Below are 7,471 nucleotides of genomic sequence, written 5' to 3'. Positions count from 1 at the left end.
GGCTCCACGACACAGCCGTGATCTACGGGCCAGGCTGGAGACCAGAGGGCGGCGGCCTCGGCGGAGCCGCGGGAGACGTGGCTCCAGCCGGGGACTATGGATCCAGGTATGAGCGCAGCCCCTGTGGCATGCACGGGGTCAAGTGGTTAACCCTCGTTATCTAGAGACGATACGGAACATGTGACTCGGACGTTCCAGCTGTAATCAATATTGAATAGCCATTAACCACTGAGACAACATATCCTCAAACAAAGACACACACACACACACACACACACACACACACACACACACACAAAAGAGCCTGACAGATACTGGATTTTTTGGGGGCCGATGCTGATAATGATATCAGGGAGTACAAATCTGAGACAAAGATTTGAGACATGACAAAGAAATGGATAAGACTTTCTTTGAAGAGGTGTGCATAAGACTTTCATTTCTCTGTAATAAATATATCATGACACCATGATCATGAAGGAGTCTTTATGAATGTTTATGACTGTTGTCATTAAGTGTCATTTGGTCAGTTATGCCACATTTGTTACATATGACAGTACTGAAGCTAAACTGTTTCTTTAAGTTTGATCATGTCAAGTTGTCATAACAGATACACTGACAGGTTATGCTGTCTCAGTTAATGTCAAGGTGTCATAACAAAAACATCTCAAACAATGTCAACTTTGCATTAAAAATGACATAACTGACCAAATGATAATGACAGCAGCCATAAACATTCATAAAGGAGACTTTATGTTCATGAGAGGTGTCATGACATGGTTGTGACAGTGTAATGACAGGCTTATGTACACCCTTTCAAAGTAAGTGTTAGTTTTATATAATGGAAGCATGATATTTTACAATTAAACAATAAAATGTATTGCACAAAATTACGTCAGACACTGAAACATTAAACTTTCACTTGTATTTTTACTCATTATAAATAACTATTTGTAATAACTGGTGATAAAAGACCGAAACACCCACTGATGTCGAGGTTCACAACTGATGACATGTAGTACTGGTGGCTTCATAAAGTGGTTACCTGTAAGAACAACCCCACTCAGGGGAGTGCAGTGCTGAATCTTCAGGGACTGTAACATCCGGTCCTATTAATGAATCTATAAACTTAAAAAAAAACAAAAAACACACAAATAAAAAGAAATGATGTAAACCATAACGGTTTTACACAAGTAACAGATGAAGGTTTGGTGTGTGGAAAAACTTTCTTAAAAAAAAAAAGAAGAAGAAGCAGTATTGCATTACTGAGTCGTGTTGTTTGTTATGTATTTCTCCCGTCATGGGAGCAGAACATTTGTTTCACAGTCTGAGGATGATGTTTTTGGATGGCTAGGTTAAGTGCATCCATACAAATGTATTATTAACAGCTTGTTTGTTTAAGAGGGGATAGAAAAGATGGGTTTGAATTCAGGGCACTGAATCGGTAAACTGCCCCCAGTGTTCTTGATATTTATAAATAACTTTAAATTAGCGCAAGACTGATATATCCGTCAGATATTATCGATCCAATATTGACCCGGCACAGCTGTATCGGCCTGTATCGGTGTTGGCATGTTTGTTTTCCTATCGTTTTTTAAAAGAACATAATGCAGATTGTTTTTTTTTTTATTATTTATTTACTTTTAATTTTTATAGACAACATTTTACATATATATGCTAATTTTTCTTAATTGAAGTTGTTCTCTTTGTGAGTGTGTTTTTTGTGTGTTTTTGTGCATTATTTTCTGTAAGAAAAAGTATATACACCGATACCAATATAGACTGAAATAGGTATGCTCGGCCAATATCAGACCGATATCAGCTAGCTAACAGTCTAGCTCTAATATATATATACATATAAAGACGTATGAAATGTAATTAAAGACAAAGCATCAAATATACATAAAATGCTGCTTATACAATTAAAAAAGTAAATAAAAACAATCTACATTATGCTTGGTCAAAAAAAAAAAGTATATTAGGAAATATAGAGAAATACTGATATCAATCGATGTAGTTGTGATAAGCCAATAACAGCTGATAATATCAGCCGACTGATAAATCTGTCTGGATGTAACACACTCACACACACAAAAGCACTTAGCAGCATGTTTCCCGTCCATCTCACGCACAGCAAAGTGAAACACAAGGGCATAAATGCAAACAACATGGCCTCAGTCCAAACACTGAGCCAGCTGAAACAGTGGGAAAACTCTGTTAATGTAAACTGACTATTTTTGGAGGCTGACACTTGAAAGTTGTTGTATGAGCTGTTCGTGCTGCTTTGATTTAACTGCAACAGCAGAGAGGCCAAACACAACAGCTGGGGCATCCGCAGACTTACATTTCCTGTTTGCGGTACGCTTGATTGCCGTCCAGACGTCTTCCTCTCCTTCTCTCTTCTTCTTCTTCTTCTTCTCCCTACCTCCTCTTCTCCTGTACTCGTCGCAGCCATCGTGACTGACAGGAAAGCACTGATTACAGACAAATAACAATCTGCGCTAAACATGTCCTCCTCAATTTAACATCCCAGCAGGAGGAGATGTGAGCGAAAACCTCTTCCCTTCTCTGCTCATATCAGTAATTAGGTCTAATAACAAGCCAAGACAATAGCCGTTTCGTGTAGCCATCTTTGTCTACATATAAACATCTTGGAATCTCGGTAACAATCCTGATTAGTAGCTGGTTTTGATCCTCCTATCTTAACTCTCCACAGCTCCCTGCATTATACCTTTTTAGCCTCTCCGATGAGATTAGAATTTGAAAAGAGAAATTGTTCTTTGATGCTTAATATCAAAGAAACTCCCCACTCAACAATTCCAGATGAAAAAGTAGGCAGAAAAAGTTAGGACACGCACGCACACACAGAGAGAGAGACACACACATACGTTATTAACTCGCTGTGATTATTTGTTAGCATAAACTGGATTTAGTAGGCCGTGGCCTGGAGGGTTTAGAGAAGAAGCTAAATTGATGGAGAGAATATGCCAAATGCTGGCCTGGGGGGGATGTTCTGTCCATTCTAATAGAATTACAAGCCTCTGATAGATGAGTCTTTTCTCCAAGGCTACTTGTCTGTCAAACATTAGGTCACACTCAGCTTCCAGACTGGGTGGGTGGAGGTGGAGGGAGGGGGGGGGGGGCGAGGAGCACCACCGAAGAGAAGAGGGGGGATAGAAGAGGGGCTCAAGGCATAGAGAAGAAAACGTCTGAAGAGGTGCCTCGCTCCCTGCCAAGAAAAGGAGGGCAACAAAAGTGAAAAAAGGAGGGTTAGGGGAGAGAGGGAGGAATGGGAGAAAAAGAAGAGGGTGGGAGCTGGTGAAAGAGAGTGAAATGAGTGAGGGGTGGGGGGTTAAAGAAAGAGGAGAGAGTGAGAAGGGTACAAAAGGGTGCATTCGAATCCACTCTAATTAAGGCCCGTGTGATGGACAGGACCTGCGGACGTGCCTTCTTTTCTTTTTTGAGTGCGTGTGAGTGTGTGTGTGTGTGTGTGTGTGAGGGGACGGTGTGACGGTGGGAGGGGCCAGGCCTCTAGTAGAGATGTCTACTGCCAGCAGCCTGAATGGGACAAAGACCTGAATAGAAACTTCAAAGCGACCTCTGTGAGCTCACCCCCCCTCTTCTTCACAGTCCCTTGGCTGTGTGATGGTCAACAAGCTCCTGCTCAAGTGGTGTGTGTGAGTGTGTGTGTGTGTGTGTGTGTGTGTGTGTGTGTGTGTGTGTGTGTGTGTGTGTGTGTGTGTGTGTGCACGCGTGCTCACGGCATGTGTGATTCTGTTTTCCAGTCTGTTATTTTCTGACTGCTACATGCATTTCTTGGCAGCTATGCGTGCAGTGTGGATTTCAAAGTGTGTCTTTCTGCCTGTGTGTGGTTTTGTCTTTATGTGAGGTTGTGTGTGTGTGTGTATATATGTGTGTGTGTGTGTGTTTGCTTTAAAAGAGCAGACTGCAGGATGCAGATATAATTGGAGCAGAGGATCTGACTCATTGCTCTCCCCCTCTGAACTGAGCGCTGGCTCTCTTTGGCGGGATTGGAATTGAAACAAGTAGCCCACAGAGCTGACGTGCTGAAGAAATTATTGTTGCTAAATTATACAGAGGGATTTAGCATCTAATTTGATCCCAATGTCCTTACTGATTTTGGCCTGTGTTATGATCTTGTGGTGTGCGTCATCTAATTCTATTTGGCTCCGGCTCAGGGCCTCTAATGATCCTCCACTTATCACCCGGCTCTCTACAGTAGATACTCCTCAAAGTGTCTCTCCCGACGGAGCTAATAGCCTCACACGACTCTGACTGACTGCCGCGGAGAGTTGGAGTCTTTCAGGGCCCCTGAGAAAAACAGGAAGGCCCGAGGGTGAGGGCCAGGGCAGGCAGAAAGATAAGATTTGTTAGAGGTCACACACACATTCTGTACTCAAGTAGAAGTACTGATACTTTGATAAAAAAGAAAAAAAAGAAGAAGAAGAAGAAGAAGACTCTTGTGAAAGCAGAAGTACTGATTCAGCTTCTTTACATATAAGTATAAGTGAGAAAGTACAGGCTCTGAAATGTGCTGAAAGTATAAAAGCAAAAAGTTAAAGAACATTTCTACCAGATGTTTCTTTGCAAACTAACTGAAACTTACCTTTTCCCCGTAGTCGAGTCTCTGTTTTTGTCTTGTTATGACTTTTACATCATTTTTTGTCATTTATGTTGTTTTCATCTTGTTATGTCTTTTACATTATTTTCATCATGTTAAATTGTTTACACTATTTTTGTCTTGTTATGTTGTTTTCATCTTGGTACATTTTTTACGCCATTTTCATCTTGTTATGTCTTTTTGGGGTTTTTACTTCTTTTATCTTCTTTTTCTCTTGTTATGGCTTTTACATCTTTTTCGTTTGTTACATCATTCAAGTCATTTTTGTCTTGTTAAGTATCTTATGTCGTTTTCATCCTGTTATGTCCTGTTATGTCTTTTGCGTTGTTTTCATCTTGTTATGGCTTTTACATCACATGTTGTTGTTGTATGTTGTTTTTCTTGTTAAGTCTTTTACCAAATTTTTTCCTCGTTATGTCTTTTATGTCATTTTGGTCTTGTCACGTTGTTTACACCTTTTACATAATTTTTGTCGTATTACATCTCATTATCACCCCGCTCTCTCTACAGTAAAGATGCTCCTCAAAGTGTCTCTCCCGATGGAGCTAATAGCCTCACACGACTCCGACTGACAGCCACGGAGAGTTGGAGTCTTTCTGGGACTCTGAAAAAAAACAGCAAGACCCGAGGGTGAGGGCCAGGGCAGGCAGAAAGATAAGATTTGTCAGAGGTCACGCACACATTCTGCACTCAAGTAGAAATACTGATACTTGTGTAAGTAGGAAGTGGAAGTACTGATTCAACTTCTTTACTTAAGTAAAAGTGAAATAGTGCAGGCTCTGAAACATACTGAAAGTAAACCAACCCTCTGAGGGACATTTCTACCAACTGTCTCTGTGCAAACCCAACTAAACCTCACCTTTTCTCTGTGGTTGAGTTTCCCTCTCTGACTGTTATAGCTTGTCAAGTTGCCTTTGTCTTGTTACATCTTTTATGTCTTTCCCATCTTGTCATGTTGTTTTTGTCTTGTTAAGACATTTCTGTCTTGTCACATCTTTTACATCGTTTTCGTCTTGTTACGTCTTGTCAAGTCGTCGTTTGTCTTGTTATGTCTTTCACATCATTTTCGTCTCGCTAACCCGGGGCCAGGGCAGGCAGCGAGATAAGATTCGTCAGAGGTTGCAAAAGTACACACACTCTGTACTCAAGTAGAAGTACTGATACTTGTGTAAAGAAAAAGACTGGAAAAGTAGAGGAAAAGATTGAACTTCTTTAGTCCAGTAAAGGTGAAAAAATTGTATAAAAGTAAAAAGTCATCCTCTGAAGGACATTTCTACTGACTGTTTCTGTACAAAGTTAAATGAACCTCACCTTTTCTCCAAGGATGAGTCACCCACTCAGTTTCATCTTATGTCATTTTCAACTTGTTATGTATTTTACTTCATTTTTGTCTTGTTATATGTTTTTTGTCAATTTCATTTTGTTCTGTTTTTTTGTGTCATTTTGGTTTCATTACGTCTTTTACATCATTTTGGGCTTGTTAAATCTTTTACACATTTTCATCTTGTTACATCTTTTTGCGCCTGTCTTTTGTCGGTTATGACATTTTGGGTCTTTTATGTGTTTTTTGTCTTGTCACGTCTTTCACGTTGTTTCATCTTTTACTTCATTTTCATCTTGTGTCTTTTACATTGTTTTGGTCTTGTGACATCTTTTAAGTCATTTTCATCTTATTACATCTTTAAGTTGTTGTAGCTTGTTACGTCTGTAGTGTGTGATATGCACTAATGGATACACCAAGGAGTCGTCTTTTCTGTGAGTTACTGTCCCATCCATTTACGGTGAAATCAGTCTTGATGCTGGGAAGGCAGTGCGCAATGGGGCAAAAAAAAAAAATCAATAATTCCCCTCAGATGTATTAAAACTAAAGTAACAGGCCTGTTTTTAAAATGTAGTAGAGTGAAGTACACAAAATGTTAGTACTTCCCATCTCTGAGTGTCTGTGTGTGTGTGTATTGTGCCCTTTGGCGTGTGTGTGGTCACGTGCGTGTGAGCTTCACAGAGGTATCTGTCCGTCTGAGCCCACTTGCATCAGTCAAGAGTCAGGTCAGGCTCCAAAGCTCCTGGGATCAACGTGTCATTGTTGCTGGCTGGTGTCACTGACATGTCCTCAGTGACATCATCACCCGGGGACACTGAGCAGATGATTCATCCCTCTTTAGTGCTCAGCTGAAGAGCCATTAGAGTCCACCTCTAATCAGACTACAGAATAAAACTAGCCCCAACAACCTCATCAGGCTTGCCTTTTTTTTTTCCCCTGGCAGGTGCAGCGTAACAGCGTAGGCCGCTGCCGCTTTGATCATGTATTTATATTTTAAGAGGTAGTACAGAAGCTCTGCATGCAGGTCCAATTCTCATAATGACTGTTCCAGAAGAGAAACATCCCCTGAATGTGGCTTTTATTTCAAATAGAGCAGTTGCTGTCATCTGTTTCTGGGAAAACACGTATATGTGAACCATAGAAAATCACATTGAGATAACCTTATCTGCAGATAGAATGTTATCTGTCATCCCGATTATGTCATATGTTTTCAGCTGAGCGTGATTCTGTGCTGCTATAAATAAAGAGACCATAAAAATCCTGGAGGAGGTCTGTAGTATGTAATGCCCACACACAAACACACACATAATGCCGTGATTGTGACACGCCTTTAAAACAAAGATGCAAGAATAATCTCAGCCAGTGTACACACTTGTGCACATGCCCGCATGCAGAACAAAAAGGAGGCATTGCACCCGAGCATGCAGTGTTGCACAAACAGACCTTTGGCAACCAAAGATATACACCAAAAAAAAAAAACACACTTTAAACCTAGGGAGACAAACTCCTAA

Source organism: Lutjanus erythropterus, chromosome 5, assembly GCF_056507025.1.
Source record: "Lutjanus erythropterus isolate fLutEry1 chromosome 5, fLutEry1.hap2, whole genome shotgun sequence".
In the NCBI taxonomy this organism is placed as follows: domain Eukaryota; kingdom Metazoa; phylum Chordata; class Actinopteri; order Lutjaniformes; family Lutjanidae; genus Lutjanus; species Lutjanus erythropterus.
The sequence above is the reverse complement of the archived record's forward strand: the minus strand, read 5'-3'. Positions refer to the sequence as shown.